Raw genomic sequence first — 23,315 nt, 5'->3', positions numbered from 1 at the left:
GACTCAAGACCTGGTTGTTTAACTGATTCCACCAAAGCAGCTTGGCTTTCAGTGTCTGGATACCCTCACAGGTATATGCGCTTTAGAAATCCAGATTGATTGATTCTCTTTTCTCTGTTTCAGATGTAATTTTTTCTGAATCTTTTTTAAAAATATTATTGTAAGATTTCATTTAGCTTTTCTTTCTGTAGGCCAATACTCAGTGATTGGAAGATGATTTCGGCGAGATTGTTTTTAAATAATTATGAATGATGTAACACATAACACCTATATTGGAGTGTTTATTTTCCTAGTATACTGGTCACAACTATGTATGTTCGTGAGACTGGAGTCTGTGTCATTGAAGTCAATCAATAATTTCTTATGGATTATTCTTGATTGCATTTCACTTGCACAGTTGCTCTTGAATGCACAATTCATTTTAGGTTTAAATCTTTTAATTCAGATTATTAAAAGTTATGCAATTTTGAAAACATCAGAATTTCAGCAACCCTGGCCTCTTTTATACTCTTGTTTCAATTATTTTGAAAAAAAACATCCAAAAGAAGCCAAAAGAAAAGGAAAAGTAAGAATGCAGTTAGTTCGGGAAGAGGGGTGATAAAGGGTGGAATAAAAGAAAGATAGAAAAGCGGGGCCTTGCAAGAGGGAGAGAAAGCCCCTCAGGCTGGTCATTGAATTACTTTAACATTCTGCTTGTCCAGTCCCGATTTTTCTAAATAGTAGAGTGTTGGTTGGGAGAAGTGCACATTCCAATCAAGATAAGAGTTGCAGGCAATGGCTTCATACTATGGGGCAGATTTATGAGGCCCTTGCGCCTCTTTGCGCCGCAATTGCGTCACTTAATGTGACGCAACGGCGGCGCAAACAATGCGCTCTATTTACAACGTGACACATCTAGGAGATGCGTCACTGTTGGAAAGGGGAGTCTCTGGTTGGCGCAGTGCAGCACTGGCGACAAGCAGGGACCCTCTCTTCCACGTCAGGGCAAAGGGTTACCTTCAAGAACAACCTCTGCTTACCCTCTAGGTAGTGTGGCGCAAGCAGTCTAGGCTAATCTCTGGGGCACATGGGGTTAAACATTTGCAGTATCACACCCTTCACCACCAACCCACCACACAATGACACCAAACTGTATTATTTAAAAATATATTCTCTTTATATCTTTTCAGCAGCAGGCTTGTAAATACAGTCTTTCAGGTTAATTGCAAAATTCCAGTTACTTGTAAATAGACCATATATACTCTTCCAGCAGTGCCTTGTAAATACAGTCTTTTTACTTTAAAAGTGGTTCCAGTTACTCTTTAAATAGGCCACCGTTCTTGAATTGCAGGGACAGTACTTTAGAATGCTTTCACTCTCTTTAAAATGTGGCCACAGTTCTTAATGTCACACTGGACAGTTTCTTGAAAGAGGTTTGAATACTCCTTAACACAACCTCACAATGTCCAGTCTCTTTGAAAAGGTGAGATTACTTCTCAGGACAACTTCGGGCCCTCCAGGCACTGTGTACTACTTAATTCACTGTTTGCTGAAGGTCTGGGCCCTCTGGGGCGCTCCTGTGCGCTCCGTACGATAACGGCAAAACGGCCCTACCAAGTCTAACGCATCTCGCGTGAGATGGGGTACGACGCGAACACTGAACCCAGCAGTACGAGGCGTACCAGCCTCGGGAGAGCTTCAGTACAGCGCGCACAGGCTCAGGGTGAAGCGGAAGGCGTACCAGCCTCAGGAAACACAGTACGTGGCGCACTGGATGCGAAACGCTCCACGAGGCACTACAGTGAAGTGGGAGGCGTACCAGCCTCCAGCGAACAGGCATAAGCAGCAAACAGTTTTAAAAGCGCACTATGAGGCGTGCCAGCCTCGGGGACACAGCAAAACGTTGCGCATCCATTCACAGCGCACAATACCTTGTCTCTTGATGTTGGTTCAGTGCGGACGGCTCTAGGCTGTCGTCCAGCGGGGCGGTGCTGTCCTGGAGGGCGGGGTGACGCAGGGGCCACGGGGTCGCTTTCCTTCAGGCTGGCGGTGCTCCGGGGGACACAGGCTCACAAGGGCAGAGTCCTGGGGTCCTGGAGAGGGGTGCAGCAGATGGGATGATCGCTTACAGCAGGGCTTCTCACGGAAGGCGAGCCCACGCTTCTGGTCCGTCTTTTCTGTACTTTCCACGGGCGGGGGCCAGCAGATCGTGGCGATTGGACCGGACGGGTCCTCTGCTTTGCGTTGAGAGCTTCGGCTCAGGGAGGCAGTCACGGTGCTTGGGTCAGGCGGCGCTGACCTTTGCTGTGCGAGCTGCGGCTCGGCGGCAGGAGCTCACGGTGCTTGGCAGGACAGGGGCAGCGCAGGCTTGTCAGAGGGCACGATGGGGGCAAAGCGCACTCAGCTTTCCGGGGCAGCGATGCAGGGACACAATCCTCAGCAGCCGTTCCTCTTCCAGGGGGGGGTAGCGCCCACTGTTCCTGGGGCGCAGTTCAGGGGGCAAGTTCCACAGCAAGCCCTTGGAGATCTTTAGCAGAGTTTGGCACAAAGTTCAATAAAAGCAAAAGTCTCTTGTAGTCTCTTCTTTTCCTCTCCTTCTGCAGCAAGGCACCAGACACATGCCAGAGACAGCACTCCTCCTTGTAGTCCTTCCAGGTCCTTCTCTTCGGGCAGAGTTTCTTCTGTAGCGCAAACAGGATCTAATTTACAAGGAGCAGGGCTCCTACTTTTATACCCAGTTTCTTTTGTTCTAGCAGGCCAGGTGGGCCTCTGCATAACTGCTCCAGTCCCTGAGCACTTGTGGTGGGTACTTCTGCTTCTGCATTCAGTGTGAGGGCAGGCACATCAGCCGCTCCCCAGGGGGGCGGAGCCAGTATTGTGGGGACAGGGGCAGCCAGGAGCACTTTGTTGACAAGCTTCGGTCCTTCCTGGGCCAGGTGCAGGCTGAGTCATCAGTCGCTCCCCAGGGGGGCGGAGCCAGCATTGTGGAGGCAGAGCACAGCCTGATGCATCATTCAGAGAAACTCCCACCTCCCACTAAGGTGTCATCCTGCTATTCACTACCTGTCAACTCCCAGCCCTGTCACTCACACAACTCAGACAGTCAGATACACACAAGAGCAGAGGCGGGCTGAAATGGTTAGGCAAGCAAATGCTAACTTTCTAAAAGTAGCATTTGCAAACACAGGATATTAAAATAAACTTTACTAAAAGAAGTATTTTATTATTCTGAGTTCAGGCATACTAAACATTAAATTCTACCATGTTCCCTGAGCCTGCTGGGATTATAGAGTGTAATAATTCCAGCAGCCCATCTGGCCTAAAGGGAACTGGTAGCCTTACAATAGTGAAAAACGAATTTGGCAGTAATTCACTATTAGGACATGCCACACACATCAGAGCATGTCCTACCTTACACTTACAATGCACCCTGCCCTCAGGCCTACCATAGGGGTGACTAATATGAAGTTAAGGGAAGGTTTAGGGGCTGGCAAGTGTGTGCACTTGCCCAGCCAGCATGACAGTACCAGACTGTACGCAGGTTCTGCAATGGCAGACCCTAGACACATTTTGCTAGGCCGCTTCTGTGGGTGGCACAACCAGTGCTGCAGGCCCACTAGCAGTATTGACATTCACAAGCCCTGGCACTCCTGGTGCACTTTACTGGGGACTAACAGTAAATCCAATGAACCAATCATGGACATCAATCACATGTACACTTTGCACAGGGAGAGCATATGCACTTTGGCACTGGTCAGCAGTGGCAAAGTGCCCAAAGTCATTAAACCAACAAAAACAGGTCAGAGAGAGTATTGGAGGAAGTCAAAAAGTTTAGGGATGACCCTGCCAAGAGGGCCAGGTCCAACACAACCCCCTTCCAGCCAAAACGCAGGGTAGACCAATCACCACTGTGATGGGCTTCCCTGCTTAGGGCGATAGAACATGGACCTGGCCCGCAACAGCAGGGGCACATTCCAGTTCTACGCCAAACTGAACCTATTTCAAATCCTCTGTCCATACTCTCAGGGTCCACCCAGCTAATCCATGGGGCACCCTTCTCTTCCTCTGTGGACACCACCTGGGCAGCCTCTAACCTTAACTTGCTCACAGGTGTGTCCCAACAGACAGACATCAAGTCATAGCGGCCACTGACAGTAGTCAGAGATGAGACCCAGGCCTCATGCCTCTCAGGGCTCTCAAACCTCTGTGGCATTAGAGAGTGAGGGGCAGTAGCCCCAGGTGCTTGGCACCCTTTGCCCACTATCCCTCCTGTCAGGTCAGGTATGTCATCCTGGCACTGACCCACCAGCCCCAGGTCTGTACCTGGTGGCTGTACCAAAGACTGGGGTGGGCTCTCCCACACCCGGTCCTCCTCCTTGGGGCTCTGTACCCTCCCACCTGGAGTGGTACCCCCTTCCAGAATTGTCAGGGCACCTGTGGCAGGTGACCTGCACAATTCGCCCACCAGTTCAGGGGTGCTATCCTGCAACTGGGGCACCAGGTCAGGGGGGACACCCTGCACCTGGCCCTTAAACCTAGGGTCTAAACCCTCAAGCCTCACCGGGGTCAGAGGCGAGGACTCCCTCCCTCTGCACCCCCTTCCAGAGTACTTCCCACTCCCAACTGGAGTGGTACCCCTAGAAGTGACATGGGTCAGGACACTGATTACAGTGGGCCCACCCTCCAGGTCAGACAACACCTGAACCTGGCTATCCAACTCAGGGACCCAACCCTGCAGTTGAACACTTGCCTGGCGCACCAGGACTTTCCGGGGAGCACGCCTGCCCCCCCTGAGGGTGGCACATAACTCATGTGTCGTGCGACAGTCTGCCTGGCGCAGATCTCCCAATCCCTGTCCATCTGACAGTGCGGGAAGATCCCCCAGGACAGAAGTGGTGTCCCCCTGGTCATTCACTGGGGACGCAGCCCTGCCGGCTGGCCCCTGACCCACTGGTTCTTCCACTGGGGACTCTTTCCCCCTCTCGCCCCTCTTTCTGGACTTCTGCACCCTCCCAACTGGAGCGGTACTGCCAGACACCAGAACTACTGGAGCTCTGCTTACAGAGCCTCCACGTTCTCTAGCCACTGGGGGATCCCCCTCAAAGGGTGACTCATCCGGACAGCCTAGGCTCCCCACCTGGTGTTCCCTTAAAGAACCATCCAGGCTCTGAGACTGAGGTTGGGCACTACCGGGACAAAACCCATTCTCACTCCTTCCCCTTAAGGACAGGACGTGAGGCCCTACACCCCTCTCACTACTACAGGACCTAGCTGGGCTACTCTGCGCCACTTCCACCACTCTGGGCTGGAAGATACCTGAGCCACTCCCCACAGGATCACACCCCAATGCTTCTCCAGACCCTCTGGAATCCACCACAAGGTCTGCCTCCAACTTGAGCTCCCTGGGGTCAGAGAACTCACTCTCAAACAGGTGTTGGCATAGCTCTGGAAAACTGGGACTTAAAGTATGCTCTCCCACAATTGGATTACACAGCCCCCTAGCAGGGTTAACCAAATTATCCTTCACCTCACCATCCAGCGCCTCACACACATACTCCACACCATCTTTCTGAGACTGGCCAGACAGTAGTGAACTGTCTCTGTCACACAACCCACACTCTTCTGGGCGGTCCTTACACTCACCCACCAGGACCTCAACCATGGGGGAATCCCTCCCACCACTTGGACCATGAACTCCTACGCCAGCCACCCTATTCCCTTCAGGGACGCTGCGCACTACTGGAGCTACCTCATGCCCTTGAACCTCCCGGTGTAAGTTAACCCCCTCCAAGTCAGGTGCCATATCTCTAGGTGCGCGCGCTATGCTGTCAGCACTAGATACCTGAATGTTGCTGCCACCAGCTGAGCTGGACTCCACCTCCAACTCAGCAAAGCTCAATCTCTGAGCTACACACATTTCTTGTTGCTGGGCTGAAGCCCTCCTGGCCTCAAGCCCCTCGAGCTCCAAGTCAAGTTTCCTCATTCTTAAGTCATGCGCAAGCTCCATTTTCATTTCTTCCAGGGCTAACTTCCTAGATTCTAGCTCCAGTTGGAAATTCAATTTCAGCTCCGCCAACTTCATTTCATGTATTCTGGCCTCCTTCTTGTCCGTCAACTCCTCTGGCGACAGGGCTCTACCAAAATCCATGATGCTTCCTGCTGGTTCAATCTCCATTCTGACTGATCCAGGCATGACTTCACAACAAATGGGGATTCTCTCAGTAAAACATAAATTAAAAAAAGTCTGTGGCTTAATTACTGGACTGTCATCACTGTGCAATGGTCAGTAGTTAAGGTAAAGACACTGCAAACGTAAATCCGCTATCCCACCGCTGCCACCAATGTTGGAAAGGGGAGTCTCTGGTTGGCGCAGTGCAGCACTGGCGACAAGCAGGGACCCTCTCTTCCACGTCAGGGCAAAGGGTTACCTTCAAGAACAACCTCTGCTTACCCTCTAGGTAGTGTGGTGCAAGCAGTCTAGGCTAATCTCTGGGGCACATGGGGTTAAACATTTGCAGTATCACACCCTTCACCACCAACCCACCACACAATGACACCAAACTGTATTATTTAAAAATATATTCTCTTTATATCTTTTCAGCAGCAGGCTTGTAAATACAGTCTTTCAGGTTAATTGCAAAATTCCAGTTACTTGTAAATAGACCATATATACTCTTCCAGCAGTGCCTTGTAAATACAGTCTTTTTACTTTAAAAGTGGTTCCAGTTACTCTTTAAATAGGCCACCGTTCTTGAATTGCAGGGACAGTACTTTAGAATGCTTTCACTCTCTTTAAAATGTGGCCACAGTTCTTAATGTCACACTGGACAGTTTCTTGAAAGAGGTTTGAATACTCCTTAACACAACCTCACAATGTCCAGTCTCTTTTAAAAGGTGAGATTACTTCTCAGGACAACTTCGGGCCCTCCAGGCACTGTGTACTACTTAATTCACTGTTTGCTGAAGGTCTGGGCCCTCTGGGGCGCTCCTGTGTGCTCCGTACGATAACGGCAAAACGGCCCTACCAAGTCTCACGCATCTCGCGTGAGACGGGGTACGACGCGAACACTGAACCCAGCAGTACGAGGCGTACCAGCCTCGGGAGAGCTTCAGTACAGCGCGCACAGGCTCAGGGTGAAGCGGAAGGCGTACCAGCCTCAGGAAACACAGTACGTGGCGCACTGGATGCGAAGCGCTCCACGAGGCACTACAGTGAAGTGGGAGGCGTACCAGCCTCCAGCGAACAGGCATAAGCAGCAAACAGTTTTAAAAGCGCACTATGAGGCGTGCCAGCCTCGGGGACACAGCAAAACGTTGCGCATCCATTCACAGCGCACAATACCTTGGCTCTTGATGTTGGTTCGGTGCGGACGGCTCTAGGCTGTCGTCCAGCGGGGCGGTGCTGTCCTGGAGGGCGGGGTGACGCGGGGGCCACGGGGTCGCTTTCCTTCAGGCTGGCGGTGCTCCGGGGGACACAGGCTCACAAGGGCAGAGTCCTGGGGTCCTGGAGAGGGGTGCAGCAGATGGGATGATCGCTTACAGCAGGGCTTCTCACGGAAGGCGAGCCCACGCTTCTGGTCCGTCTTTTCTGTACTTTCCACGGGCGGGGGCCAGCAGATCGTGGCGATTGGACCGGACGGGTCCTCTGCTTTGCGTTGAGAGCTTCGGCTCAGGGAGGCAGTCACGGTGCTTGGGTCAGGCGGCGCTGACCTTTGCTGTGCGAGCTGCGGCTCGGCGGCAGGAGCTCACGGTGCTTGGCAGGACAGGGGCAGCGCAGGCTTGTCAGAGGGCACGATGGGGGCAAAGCGCACTCAGCTTTCCGGGGCAGCGATGCAGGGACACAATCCTCAGCAGCCGTTCCTCTTCCAGGGGGGGGTAGCGCCCACTGTTCCTGGGGCGCAGTTCAGGGGGCAAGTTCCACAGCAAGCCCTTGGAGATCTTTAGCAGAGTTTGGCACAAAGTTCAATAAAAGCAAAAGTCTCTTGTAGTCTCTTCTTTTCCTCTCCTTCTGCAGCAAGGCACCAGACACAGGCCAGAGACAGCACTCCTCCTTGTAGTCCTTCCAGGTCCTTCTCTTCGGGCAGAGTTTCTTCTGTAGCGCAAACAGGATCTAATTTACAAGGAGCAGGGCTCCTACTTTTATACCCAGTTTCTTTTGTTCTAGCAGGCCAGGTGGGCCTCTGCATAACTGCTCCAGTCCCTGAGCACTTGTGGTGGGTACTTCTGCTTCTGCATTCAGTGTGAGGGCAGGCACATCAGCCGCTCCCCAGGGGGGCGGAGCCAGCATTGTGGGGACAGGGGCAGCCAGGAGCACTTTGTTGACAAGCTTCGGTCCTTCCTGGGCCAGGTGCAGGCTGAGTCATCAGTCGCTCCCCAGGGGGGCGGAGCCAGCATTGTGGAGGCAGAGCACAGCCTGATGCATCATTCAGAGAAACTCCCACCTCCCACTAAGGTGTCATCCTGCTATTCACTACCTGTCAACTCCCAGCCCTGTCACTCACACAACTCAGACAGTCAGATACACACAAGAGCAGAGGCGGGCTGAAATGGTTAGGCAAGCAAATGCTAACTTTCTAAAAGTAGCATTTGCAAACACAGGATATTAAAATAAACTTTACTAAAAGAAGTATTTTATTATTCTGAGTTCAGGCATACTAAACATTAAATTCTACCATGTTCCCTGAGCCTGCTGGGATTATAGAGTGTAATAATTCCAGCAGCCCATCTGGCCTAAAGGGAACTGGTAGCCTTACAATAGTGAAAAACGAATTTGGCAGTAATTCACTATTAGGACATGCCACACACATCAGAGCATGTCCTACCTTACACTTACAATGCACCCTGCCCTCAGGCCTACCATAGGGGTGACTAATATGAAGTTAAGGGAAGGTTTAGGGGCTGGCAAGTGTGTGCACTTGCCCAGCCAGCATGACAGTACCAGACTGTACGCAGGTTCTGCAATGGCAGACCCTAGACACATTTTGCTAGGCCGCTTCTGTGGGTGGCACAACCAGTGCTGCAGGCCCACTAGCAGTATTGGCATTCACAAGCCCTGGCACTCCTGGTGCACTTTACTGGGGACTAACAGTAAATCCAATGAACCAATCATGGACATCAATCATATGTACACTTTGCACAGGGAGAGCATATGCACTTTGGCTTTCACTCTCTTTAAAATGTGGCCACAGTTCTTAATGTCACACTGGACAGTTTCTTGAAAGAGGTTTGAATACTCCTTAACACAACCTCACAATGTCCAGTCTCTTTTAAAAGGTGAGATTACTTCTCAGGACAACTTCGGGCCCTCCAGGCACTGTGTACTACTTAATTCACTGTTTGCTGAAGGTCTGGGCCCTCTGGGGCGCTCCTGTGTGCTCCGTACGATAACGGCAAAACGGCCCTACCAAGTCTCACGCATCTCGCGTGAGACGGGGTACGACGCGAACACTGAACCCAGCAGTACGAGGCGTACCAGCCTCGGGAGAGCTTCAGTACAGCGCGCACAGGCTCAGGGTGAAGCGGAAGGCGTACCAGCCTCAGGAAACACAGTACGTGGCGCACTGGATGCGAAGCGCTCCACGAGGCACTACAGTGAAGTGGGAGGCGTACCAGCCTCCAGCGAACAGGCATAAGCAGCAAACAGTTTTAAAAGCGCACTATGAGGCGTGCCAGCCTCGGGGACACAGCAAAACGTTGCGCATCCATTCACAGCGCACAATACCTTGGCTCTTGATGTTGGTTCGGTGCGGACGGCTCTAGGCTGTCGTCCAGCGGGGCGGTGCTGTCCTGGAGGGCGGGGTGACGCGGGGGCCACGGGGTCGCTTTCCTTCAGGCTGGCGGTGCTCCGGGGGACACAGGCTCACAAGGGCAGAGTCCTGGGGTCCTGGAGAGGGGTGCAGCAGATGGGATGATCGCTTACAGCAGGGCTTCTCACGGAAGGCGAGCCCACGCTTCTGGTCCGTCTTTTCTGTACTTTCCACGGGCGGGGGCCAGCAGATCGTGGCGATTGGACCGGACGGGTCCTCTGCTTTGCGTTGAGAGCTTCGGCTCAGGGAGGCAGTCACGGTGCTTGGGTCAGGCGGCGCTGACCTTTGCTGTGCGAGCTGCGGCTCGGCGGCAGGAGCTCACGGTGCTTGGCAGGACAGGGGCAGCGCAGACTTGTCAGAGGGCACGATGGGGGCAAAGCGCACTCAGCTTTCCGGGGCAGCGATGCAGGGACACAATCCTCAGCAGCCGTTCCTCTTCCAGGGGGGGGTAGCGCCCACTGTTCCTGGAGCGCAGTTCAGGGGGCAAGTTCCACAGCAAGCCCTTGGAGATCTTTAGCAGAGTTTGGCACAAAGTTCAATAAAAGCAAAAGTCTCTTGTAGTCTCTTCTTTTCCTCTCCTTCTGCAGCAAGGCACCAGACACAGGCCAGAGACAGCACTCCTCCTTGTAGTCCTTCCAGGTCCTTCTCTTCGGGCAGAGTTTCTTCTGTAGCGCAAACAGGATCTAATTTACAAGGAGCAGGGCTCCTACTTTTATACCCAGTTTCTTTTGTTCTAGCAGGCCAGGTGGGCCTCTGCATAACTGCTCCAGTCCCTGAGCACTTGTGGTGGGTACTTCTGCTTCTGCATTCAGTGTGAGGGCAGGCACATCAACCGCTCCCCAGGGGGGCGGAGCCAGCATTGTGGGGACAGGGGCAGCCAGGAGCACTTTGTTGACAAGCTTCGGTCCTTCCTGGGCCAGGTGCAGGCTGAGTCATCAGTCGCTCCCCAGGGGGGCGGAGCCAGCATTGTGGCGGCAGAGCACAGCCTGATGCATCATTCAGAGAAACTCCCACCTCCCACTAAGGTGTCATCCTGCTATTCACTACCTGTCAACTCCCAGCCCTGTCACTCACACAACTCAGACAGTCAGATACACACAAGAGCAGAGGCGGGCTGAAATGGTTAGGCAAGCAAATGCTAACTTTCTAAAAGTAGCATTTGCAAACACAGGATATTAAAATAAACTTTACTAAAAGAAGTATTTTATTATTCTGAGTTCAGGCATACTAAACATTAAATTCTACCATGTTCCCTGAGCCTGCTGGGATTATAGAGTGTAATAATTCCAGCAGCCCATCTGGCCTAAAGGGAACTGGTAGCCTTACAATAGTGAAAAACGAATTTGGCAGTAATTCACTATTAGGACATGCCACACACATCAGAGCATGTCCTACCTTACACTTACAATGCACCCTGCCCTCAGGCCTACCATAGGGGTGACTAATATGAAGTTAAGGGAAGGTTTAGGGGCTGGCAAGTGTGTGCACTTGCCCAGCCAGCATGACAGTACCAGACTGTACGCAGGTTCTGCAATGGCAGACCCTAGACACATTTTGCTAGGCCGCTTCTGTGGGTGGCACAACCAGTGCTGCAGGTCCACTAGCAGTATTGGCATTCACAAGCCCTGGCACTCCTGGTGCACTTTACTGGGGACTAACAGTAAATCCAATGAACCAATCATGGACATCAATCACATGTACACTTTGCACAGGGAGAGCATATGCACTTTGGCACTGGTCAGCAGTGGCAAAGTGCCCAAAGTCATTAAACCAACAAAAACAGGTCAGAGAGAGTATTGGAGGAAGGCAAAAAGTTTAGGGATGACCCTGCCAAGAGGACCAGGTCCAACACAATCCCCTTCCAGCCAAAACGCAGGATAGACCAATCACCACTGTGATGGGCTTCCCTGCTTAGGGCGATAGAACATGGACCTGGCCCGCAACAGCAGGGGCACATTCCAGTTCTACGCCAAACTGAACCTATTTCAAATCCTCTGTCCATACTCTCAGGGTCCACCCAGCTAATCCATGGGGCACCCTTCTCTTCCTCTGTGGACACCACCTGGGCAGCCTCTAACCTTAACTTGCTCACAGGTGTGTCCCAACAGACAGACATCAAGTCATAGCGGCCACTGACAGTAGTCAGAGATGAGACCCAGGCCTCATGCCTCTCAGGGCTCTCAAACCTCTGTGGCATTAGAGAGTGAGGGGCAGTAGCCCCAGGTGCTTGGCACCCTTTGCCCACTCTCCCTCCTGTCAGGTCAGGTATGTCATCCTGGCACTGACCCACCAGCCCCAGGTCTGTACCTGGCGGCTGTACCAAAGACTGGGGTGGGCTCTCCCACACCCGGTCCTCCTCCTTGGGGCTCTGTACCCTCCCACCTGGAGTGGTACCCCCTTCCAGAATTGTCAGGGCACCTGTGGCAGGTGACCTGCACAATTCGCCCACCAGTTCAGGGGTGCTATCCTGCAACTGGGGCACCAGGTCAGGGGGGACACCCTGCACCTGGCCCTTAAACCTAGGGTCTAAACCCTCAAGCCTCACCGGGGTCAGAGGCGAGGACTTCCTCCCTCTGCACCCCCTTCCAGAGTACTTCCCACTCCCAACTGGAGTGGTACCCCTAGAAGTGACATGGGTCAGGACACTGATTACAGTGGGCCCACCCTCCAGGTCAGACAACACCTGAACCTGGCTCTCCAACTCAGGGACCCAACCCTGCAGTTGAACACTTGCCTGGCGCACAAGGACTTTCCGGGGAGCACGCCTGCCCCCCCTGAGGGTGGCACATAACTCATGTGTCGTGCGACAGTCTGCCTGGCGCAGATCTCCCAATCCCTGTCCATCTGACAGTGCGGGAAGATCCCCCAGGACAGAAGTGGTGTCCCCCTGGTCATTCACTGGGGACGCAGCCCTGCCGGCTGGCCCCTGACCCACTGGTTCTTCCACTGGGGACTCTTTCCCCCTCTCGCCCCTCTTTCTGGACTTCTGCACCCTCCCAACTGGAGCGGTACTGCCAGACACCAGAACTACTGGAGCTCTGCTTACAGAGCCTCCACGTTCTCTAGCCACTGGGGGATCCCCCTCAAAGGGTGACTCATCCGGACAGCCTAGGCTCCCCACCTGGTGTTCCCTTAAAGAACCATCCAGGCTCTGAGACTGAGGTTGGGCACTACCGGGACAAAACCCATTCTCACTCCTTCCCCTTAAGGACAGGACGTGAGGCCCTACACCCCTCTCACTACTACAGGACCTAGCTGGGCTACTCTGCGCCACTTCCACCACTCTGGGCTGGAAGATACCTGAGCCACTCCCCACAGGATCACACCCCAATGCTTCTCCAGACCCTCTGGAATCCACCACAAGGTCTGCCTCCAACGTGAGCTCCCTGGGGTCAGAGAACTCACTCTCAAACAGGTGTTGGCATAGCTCTGGAAAACTGGGACTTAAAGTATGCTCTCCCACAATTGGATTACACAGCCCCCTAGCAGGGTTAACCAAATTATCCTTCACCTCACCATCCAGCGCCTCACACACATACTCCACACCATCTTTCTGAGACTGGCCAGACAGTAGTGAACTGTCTCTGTCACACAACCCACACTCTTCTGGGCGGTCCTTACACTCACCCACCAGGACCTCAACCATGGGGGAATCCCTCCCACCACTTGGACCATGAACTCCTACGCCAGCCACCCTATTCCCTTCAGGGACGCTGCGCACTACTGGAGCTACCTCATGCCCTTGAACCTCCCGGTGTAAGTTAACCCCCTCCAAGTCAGGTGCCATATCTCTAGGTGCGCGCGCTATGCTGTCAGCACTAGATACCTGAATGTTGCTGCCACCAGCTGAGCTGGACTCCACCTCCAACTCAGCAAAGCTCAATCTCTGAGCTACACACATTTCTTGTTGCTGGGCTGAAGCCCTCCTGGCCTCAAGCCCCTCGAGCTCCAAGTCAAGTTTCCTCATTCTTAAGTCATGCGCAAGCTCCATTTTCATTTCTTCCAGGGCTAACTTCCTAGATTCTAGCTCCAGTTGGAAATTCAATTTCAGCTCCGCCAACTTCATTTCATGTATTCTGGCCTCCTTCTTGTCCGTCAACTCCTCTGGCGACAGGGCTCTACCAAAATCCATGATGCTTCCTGCTGGTTCAATCTCCATTCTGACTGATCCAGGCATGACTTCACAACAAATGGGGATTCTCTCAGTAAAACATAAATTAAAAAAAGTCTGTGGCTTAGTTACTGGACTGTCATCACTGTGCAATGGTCAGTAGTTAAGGTAAAGACACTGCAAACGTAAATCCGCTATCCCACCGCTGCCACCAATGTTGGAAAGGGGAGTCTCTGGTTGGCGCAGTGCAGCACTGGCGACAAGCAGGGACCCTCTCTTCCACGTCAGGGCAAAGGGTTACCTTCAAGAACAACCTCTGCTTACCCTCTAGGTAGTGTGGCGCAAGCAGTCTAGGCTAATCTCTGGGGCACATGGGGTTAAACATTTGCAGTATCACACCCTTCACCACCAACCCACCACACAATGACACCAAACTGTATTATTTAAAAATATATTCTCTTTATATCTTTTCAGCAGCAGGCGTGTAAATACAGTCTTTCAGGTTAATTGCAAAATTCCAGTTACTTGTAAATAGACCATATATACTCTTCCAGCAGTGCCTTGTAAATACAGTCTTTTTACTTTAAAAGTGGTTCCAGTTACTCTTTAAATAGGCCACCGTTCTTGAATTGCAGGGACAGTACTTTAGAATGCTTTCACTCTCTTTAAAATGTGGCCACAGTTCTTAATGTCACACTGGACAGTTTCTTGAAAGAGGTTTGAATACTCCTTAACACAACCTCACAATGTCCAGTCTCTTTTAAAAGGTGAGATTACTTCTCAGGACAACTTCGGGCCCTCCAGGCACTGTGTACTACTTAATTCACTGTTTGCTGAAGGTCTGGGCCCTCTGGGGCGCTCCTGTGTGCTCCGTACGATAACGGCAAAACGGCCCTACCAAGTCTCACGCATCTCGCGTGAGACGGGGTACGACGCGAACACTGAACCCAGCAGTACGAGGCGTACCAGCCTCGGGAGAGCTTCAGTACAGCGCGCACAGGCTCAGGGTGAAGCGGAAGGCGTACCAGCCTCAGGAAACACAGTACGTGGCGCACTGGATGCGAAGCGCTCCACGAGGCACTACAGTGAAGTGGGAGGCGTACCAGCCTCCAGCGAACAGGCATAAGCAGCAAACAGTTTTAAAAGCGCACTATGAGGCGTGCCAGCCTCGGGGACACAGCAAAACGTTGCGCATCCATTCACAGCGCACAATACCTTGGCTCTTGATGTTGGTTCGGTGCGGACGGCTCTAGGCTGTCGTCCAGCGGGGCGGTGCTGTCCTGGAGGACGGGGTGACGCGGGGGCCACGGGGTCGCTTTCCTTCAGGCTGGCGGTGCTCCGGGGGACACAGGCTCACAAGGGCAGAGTCCTGGGGTCCTGGAGAGGGGTGCAGCAGATGGGATGATCGCTTACAGCAGGGCTTCTCACGGAAGGCGAGCCCACGCTTCTGGTCCGTCTTTTCTGTACTTTCCACGGGCGGGGGCCAGCAGATCGTGGCGATTGGACCGGACGGGTCCTCTGCTTTGCGTTGAGAGCTTCGGCTCAGGGAGGCAGTCACGGTGCTTGGGTCAGGCGGCGCTGACCTTTGCTGTGCGAGCTGCGGCTCGGCGGCAGGAGCTCACGGTGCTTGGCAGGACAGGGGCAGCGCAGGCTTGTCAGAGGGCACGATGGGGGCAAAGCGCACTCAGCTTTCCGGGGCAGCGATGCAGGGACACAATCCTCAGCAGCCGTTCCTCTTCCAGGGGGGGTAGCGCCCACTGTTCCTGGGGCGCAGTTCAGGGGGCAAGTTCCACAGCAAGCCCTTGGAGATCTTTAGCAGAGTTTAGCACAAAGTTCAATAAAAGCAAAAGTCTCTTGTAGTCTTTTCTTTTCCTCTCCTTCTGCAGCAAGGCACCAGACACAGGCCAGAGACAGCACTCCTCCTTGTAGTCCTTCCAGGTCCTTCTCTTCGGGCAGAGTTTCTTCTGTAGCGCAAACAGGATCTAATTTACAAGGAGCAGGGCTCCTACTTTTATACCCAGTTTCTTTTGTTCTAGCAGGCCAGGTGGGCCTCTGCATAACTGCTCCAGTCCCTGAGCACTTGTGGTGGGTACTTCTGCTTCTGCATTCAGTGTGAGGGCAGGCACATCAGCCGCTCCCCAGGGGGGCGGAGCCAGCATTGTGGGGACAGGGGCAGCCAGGAGCACTTTGTTGACAAGCTTCGGTCCTTCCTGGGCCAGGTGCAGGCTGAGTCATCAGTCGCTCCCCAGGGGGGCGGAGCCAGCATTGTGGAGGCAGAGCACAGCCTGATGCATCATTCAGAGAAACTCCCACCTCCCACTAAGGTGTCATCCTGCTATTCACTACCTGTCAACTCCCAGCCCTGTCACTCACACAACTCAGACAGTCAGATACACACAAGAGCAGAGGCAGGCTGAAATGGTTAGGCAAGCAAATGCTAACTTTCTAAAAGTAGCATTTGCAAACACAGGATATTAAAATAAACTTTACTAAAAGAAGTATTTTATTATTCTGAGTTCAGGCATACTAAACATTAAATTCTACCATGTTCCCTGAGCCTGCTGGGATTATAGAGTGTAATAATTCCAGCAGCCCATCTGGCCTAAAGGGAACTGGTAGCCTTACAATAGTGAAAAACGAATTTGGCAGTAATTCACTATTAGGACATGCCACACACATCAGAGCATGTCCTACCTTACACTTACAATGCACCCTGCCCTCAGGCCTACCATAGGGGTGACTAATATGAAGTTAAGGGAAGGTTTAGGGGCTGGCAAGTGTGTGCACTTGCCCAGCCAGCATGACAGTACCAGACTGTACGCAGGTTCTGCAATGGCAGACCCTAGACACATTTTGCTAGGCCGCTTCTGTGGGTGGCACAACCAGTGCTGCAGGCCCACTAGCAGTATTGGCATTCACAAGCCCTGGCACTCCTGGTGCACTTTACTGGGGACTAACAGTAAATCCAATGAACCAATCATGGACATCAATCACATGTACACTTTGCACAGGGAGAGCATATGCACTTTGGCACTGGTCAGCAGTGGCAAAGTGCCCAAAGTCATTAAACCAACAAAAACAGGTCAGAGAGAGTATTGGAGGAAGGCAAAAAGTTTAGGGATGACCCTGCCAAGAGGGCCAGGTCCAACACAACCCCCTTCCAGCCAAAACGCAGGGTAGACCAATCACCACTGTGATGGGCTTCCCTGCTTAGGGCGATAGAACATGGACCTGGCCCGCAACAGCAGGGGCACATTCCAGTTCTACGCCAAACTGAACCTATTTCAAATCCTCTGTCCATACTCTCAGGGTCCACCCAGCTAATCCATGGGGCACCCTTCTCTTCCTCTGTGGACACCACCTGGGCAGCCTCTAACCTTAACTTGCTCACAGGTGTGTCCCAACAGACAGACATCAAGTCATAGCGGCCACTGACAGTAGTCAGAGATGAGACCCAGGCCTCATGCCTCTCAGGGCTCTCAAACCTCTGTGGCATTAGAGAGTGAGGGGCAGTAGCCCCAGGTGCTTGGCACCCTTTGCCCACTCTCCCTCCTGTCAGGTCAGGTATGTCATCCTGGCACTGACCCACCAGCCCCAGGTCTGTACCTGGCGGCTGTACCAAAGACTGGGGTGGGCTCTCCCACACCCGGTCCTCCTCCTTGGGGCTCTGTACCCTCCCACCTGGAGTGGTACCCCCTTCCAGAATTGTCAGGGCACCTGTGGCAGGTGACCTGCACAATTCGCCCACCAGTTCAGGGGTGCTATCCTGCAACTGGGGCACCAGGTCAGGGGGGACACCCTGCACCTGGCCCTTAAACCTAGGGTCTAAACCCTCAAGCCTCACCGGGGTCAGAGGCAAGGACTCCCTCCCTCTGCACCCCCTTCCAGAGTACTTCCCACTCCCAACTGGAGTGGTACCCCTAGAAGTGACATGGGTCAGGACACTGATTACAGTGGGCCCACCCTCCAGGTCAGACAACACCTGAACCTGGCTCTCCAACTCAGGGACCCAACCCTGCAGTTGAACACTTGCCTGGCGCACAAGGACTTTCCGGGGAGCACGCCTGCCCCCCCTGAGGGTGGCACATAACTCATGTGTCGTGCGACAGTCTGCCTGGCGCAGATCTCCCAATCCCTGTCCATCTGACAGTGCGGGAAGATCCCCCAGGACAGAAGTGGTGTCCCCCTGGTCATTCACTGGGGACGCAGCCCTGCCGGCTGGCCCCTGACCCACTGGTTCTTCCACTGGGGACTCTTTCCCCCTCTCGCCCCTCTTTCTGGACTTCTGCACCCTCCCAACTGGAGCGGTACTGCCAGACACCAGAACTACTGGAGCTCTGCTTACAGAGCCTCCACGTTCTCTAGCCACTGGGGGATCCCCCTCAAAGGGTGACTCATCCGGACAGCCTAGGCTCCCCACCTGGTGTTCCCTTAAAGAACCATCCAGGCTCTGAGACTGAGGTTGGGCACTACCGGGACAAAACCCATTCTCACTCCTTCCCCTTAAGGACAGGACGTGAGGCCCTACACCCCTCTCACTACTACAGGACCTAGCTGGGCTACTCTGCGCCACTTCCACCACTCTGGGCTGGAAGATACCTGAGCCACTCCCCACAGGATCACACCCCAATGCTTCTCCAGACCCTCTGGAATCCACCACAAGGTCTGCCTCCAACGTGAGCTCCCTGGGGTCAGAGAACTCACTCTCAAACAGGTGTTGGCATAGCTCTGGAAAACTGGGACTTAAAGTATGCTCTCCCACAATTGGATTACACAGCCCCCTAGCAGGGTTAACCAAATTATCCTTCACCTCACCATCCAGCGCCTCACACACATACTCCACACCATCTTTCTGAGACTGGCCAGACAGTAGTGAACTGTCTCTGTCACACAACCCACACTCTTCTGGGCGGTCCTTACACTCACCCACCAGGACCTCAACCATGGGGGAATCCCTCCCACCACTTGGACCATGAACTCCTACGCCAGCCACCCTATTCCCTTCAGGGACGCTGCGCACTACTGGAGATACCTCATGCCCTTGAACCTCCCGGTGTAAGTTAACCCCCTCCAAGTCAGGTGCCATATCTCTAGGTGCGCGCGCTATGCTGTCAGCACTAGATACCTGAATGTTGCTGCCACCAGCTGAGCTGGACTCCACCTCCAACTCAGCAAAGCTCAATCTCTGAGCTACACACATTTCTTGTTGCTGGGCTGAAGCCCTCCTGGCCTCAAGCCCCTCGAGCTCCAAGTCAAGTTTCCTCATTCTTAAGTCATGCGCAAGCTCCATTTTCATTTCTTCCAGGGCTAACTTCCTAGATTCTAGCTCCAGTTGGAAATTCAATTTCAGCTCCGCCAACTTCATTTCATGTATTCTGGCCTCCTTCTTGTCCGTCAACTCCTCTGGCGACAGGGCTCTACCAAAATCCATGATGCTTCCTGCTGGTTCAATCTCCATTCTGACTGATCCAGGCATGACTTCACAACAAATGGGGATTCTCTCAGTAAAACATAAATTAAAAAAAGTCTGTGGCTTAGTTACTGGACTGTCATCACTGTGCAATGGTCAGTAGTTAAGGTAAAGACACTGCAAACGTAAATCCGCTATCCCACCGCTGCCACCAATGTTGGAAAGGGGAGTCTCTGGTTGGCGCAGTGCAGCACTGGCGACAAGCAGGGACCCTCTCTTCCACGTCAGGGCAAAGGGTTACCTTCAAGAACAACCTCTGCTTACCCTCTAGGTAGTGTGGCGCAAGCAGTCTAGGCTAATCTCTGGGGCACATGGGGTTAAACATTTGCAGTATCACACCCTTCACCACCAACCCACCACACAATGACACCAAACTGTATTATTTAAAAATATATTCTCTTTATATCTTTTCAGCAGCAGGCTTGTAAATACAGTCTTTCAGGTTAATTGCAAAATTCCAGTTACTTGTAAATAGACCATATATACTCTTCCAGCAGTGCCTTGTAAATACAGTCTTTTTACTTTAAAAGTGGTTCCAGTTACTCTTTAAATAGGCCACCGTTCCTGAATTGCAGGGACAGTACTTTAGAATGCTTTCACTCTCTTTAAAATGTGGCCACAGTTCTTAATGTCACACTGGACAGTTTCTTGAAAGAGGTTTGAATACTCCTTAACACAACCTCACAATGTCCAGTCTCTTTTAAAAGGTGAGATTACTTCTCAGGACAACTTCGGGCCCTCCAGGCACTGTGTACTAATTAATTCACTGTTTGCTGAAGGTCTGGGCCCTCTGGGGCGCTCCTGTGTGCTCCGTACGATAACGGCAAAACGGCCCTACCAAGTCTCACGCATCTCGCGTGAGACGGGGTACGACGCGAACACTGAACCCAGCAGTACGAGGCGTACCAGCCTCGGGAGGGCTTCAGTACAGGGCGCACAGGCTCAGGGTGAAGCGGAAGGCGTACCAGCCTCAGGAAACACAGTACGTGGCGCACTGGATGCGAAGCGCTCCACGAGGCACTACAGTGAAGTGGGAGGCGTACCAGCCTCCAGCGAACAGGCATAAGCAGCAAACAGTTTTAAAAGCGCACTATGAGGCGTGCCAGCCTCGGGGACACAACAAAACGTTGCGCATCCATTCACAGCGCACAATACCTTGGCTCTTGATGTTGGTTCGGTGCGGACGGCTCTAGGCTGTCGTCCAGCGGGGCGGTGCTGTCCTGGAGGGCGGGGTGACGCGGGGGCCACGGGGTCGCTTTCCTTCAGGCTGGCGGTGCTCCGGGGGACACAGGCTCACAAGGGCAGAGTCCTGGGGTCCTGGAGAGGGGTGCAGCAGATGGGATGATCGCTTACAGCAGGGCTTCTCACGGAAGGCGAGCCCACGCTTCTGGTCCGTCTTTTCTGTACTTTCCACGGGCGGGGGCCAGCAGATCGTGGCGATTGGACCGGACGGGTCCTCTGCTTTGCGTTGAGAGCTTCGGCTCAGGGAGGCAGTCACGGTGCTTGGGTCAGGCGGCGCTGACCTTTGCTGTGCGAGCTGCGGCTCGGCGGCAGGAGCTCACGGTGCTTGGCAGGACAGGGGCAGCGCAGGCTTGTCAGAGGGCACGATGGGGGCAAAGCGCACTCAGCTTTCCGGGGCAGCGATGCAGGGACACAATCCTCAGCAGCCGTTCCTCTTCCAGGGAGGGGGTAGCGCCCACTGTTCCTGGGGCGCAGTTCAGGGGGCAAGTTCCACAGCAAGCCCTTGGAGATCTTTAGCAGAGTTTGGCACAAAGTTCAATAAAAGCAAAAGTCTCTTGTAGTCTCTTCTTTTCCTCTCCTTCTGCAGCAAGGCACCAGACACAGGCCAGAGACAGCACTCCTCCTTGTAGTCCTTCCAGGTCCTTCTCTTCGGGCAGAGTTTCTTCTGTAGCGCAAACAGGATCTAATTTACAAGGAGCAGGGCTCCTACTTTTATACCCAGTTTCTTTTGTTCTAGCAGGCCAGGTGGGCCTCTGCATAACTGCTCCAGCCCCTGAGCACTTGTGGTGGGTACTTCTGCTTCTGCATTCAGTGTGAGGGCAGGCACATCAGCCGCTCCCCAGGGGGGCGGAGCCAGCATTGTGGGGACAGGGGCAGCCAGGAGCACTTTGTTGACAAGCTTCGGTCCTTCCTGGGCCAGGTGCAGGCTGAGTCATCAGTCGCTCCCCAGGGGGGCGGAGCCAGCATTGTGGAGGCAGAGCACAGCCTGATGCATCATTCAGAGAAACTCCCACCTCCCACTAAGGTGTCATCCTGCTATTCACTACCTGTCAACTCCCAGCCCTGTCACTCACACAACTCAGACAGTCAGATACACACAAGAGCAGAGGCGGGCTGAAATGGTTAGGCAAGCAAATGCTAACTTTCTAAAAGTAGCATTTGCAAACACAGGATATTAAAATAAACTTTACTAAAAGAAGTATTTTATTATTCTGAGTTCAGGCATACTAAACATTAAATTCTACCATGTTCCCTGAGCCTGCTGGGATTATAGAGTGTAATAATTCCAGCAGCCCATCTGGCCTAAAGGGAACTGGTAGCCTTACAATAGTGAAAAACGAATTTGGCAGTAATTCACTATTAGGACATGCCACACACATCAGAGCATGTCCTACCTTACACTTACAATGCACCCTGCCCTCAGGCCTACCATAGGGGTGACTAATATGAAGTTAAGGGAAGGTTTAGGGGCTGGCAAGTGTGTGCACTTGCCCAGCCAGCATGACAGTACCAGACTGTACGCAGGTTCTGCAATGGCAGACCCTAGACACATTTTGCTAGGCCGCTTCTGTGGGTGGCACAACCAGTGCTGCAGGCCCACTAGCAGTATTGGCATTCACAAGCCCTGGCACTCCTGGTGCACTTTACTGGGGACTAACAGTAAATCCAATGAACCAATCATGGACATCAATCACATGTACACTTTGCACAGGGAGAGCATATGCACTTTGGCACTGGTCAGCAGTGGCAAAGTGCCCAAAGTCATTAAACCAACAAAAACAGGTCAGAGAGAGTATTGGAGGAAGGCAAAAAGTTTAGGGATGACCCTGCCAAGAGGGCCAGGTCCAACACAACCCCCTTCCAGCCAAAACGCAGGGTAGACCAATCACCACTGTGATGGGCTTCCCTGCTTAGGGCGATAGAACATGGACCTGGCCCGCAACAGCAGGGGCACATTCCAGTTCTACGCCAAACTGAACCTATTTCAAATCCTCTGTCCATACTCTCAGGGTCCACCCAGCTAATCCATGGGGCACCCTTCTCTTCCTCTGTGGACACCACCTGGGCAGCCTCTAACCTTAACTTGCTCACAGGTGTGTCCCAACAGACAGACATCAAGTCATAGTGGCCACTGACAGTAGTCAGAGATGAGACCCAGGCCTCATGCCTCTCAGGGCTCTCAAACCTCTGTGGCATTAGAGAGTGAGGGGCAGTAGCCCCAGGTGCTTGGCACCCTTTGCCCACTCTCCCTCCTGTCAGGTCAGGTATGTCATCCTGGCACTGACCCACCAGCCCCAGGTCTGTACCTGGCGGCTGTACCAAAGACTGGGGTGGGCTCTCCCACACCCGGTCCTCCTCCTTGGGGCTCTGTACCCTCCCACCTGGAGTGGTACCCCCTTCCAGAATTGTCAGGGCACCTGTGGCAGGTGACCTGCACAATTCGCCCACCAGTTCAGGGGTGCTATCCTGCAACTGGGGCACCAGGTCAGGGGGGACACCCTGCACCTGGCCCTTAAACCTAGGGTCTAAACCCTCAATCCTCACCGGGGTCAGAGGCGAGGACTCCCTCCCTCTGCACCCCCTTCCAGAGTACTTCCCACTCCCAACTGGAGTGGTACCCCTAGAAGTGACATGGGTCAGGACACTGATTACAGTGGGCCCACCCTCCAGGTCAGACAACACCTGAACCTGGCTCTCCAACTCAGGG

This window comes from Lissotriton helveticus, chromosome 12 (assembly GCF_964261635.1).
Source record: "Lissotriton helveticus chromosome 12, aLisHel1.1, whole genome shotgun sequence".
Classification (NCBI taxonomy): domain Eukaryota; kingdom Metazoa; phylum Chordata; class Amphibia; order Caudata; family Salamandridae; genus Lissotriton; species Lissotriton helveticus.
This window is presented reverse-complemented; position numbering follows the sequence as displayed.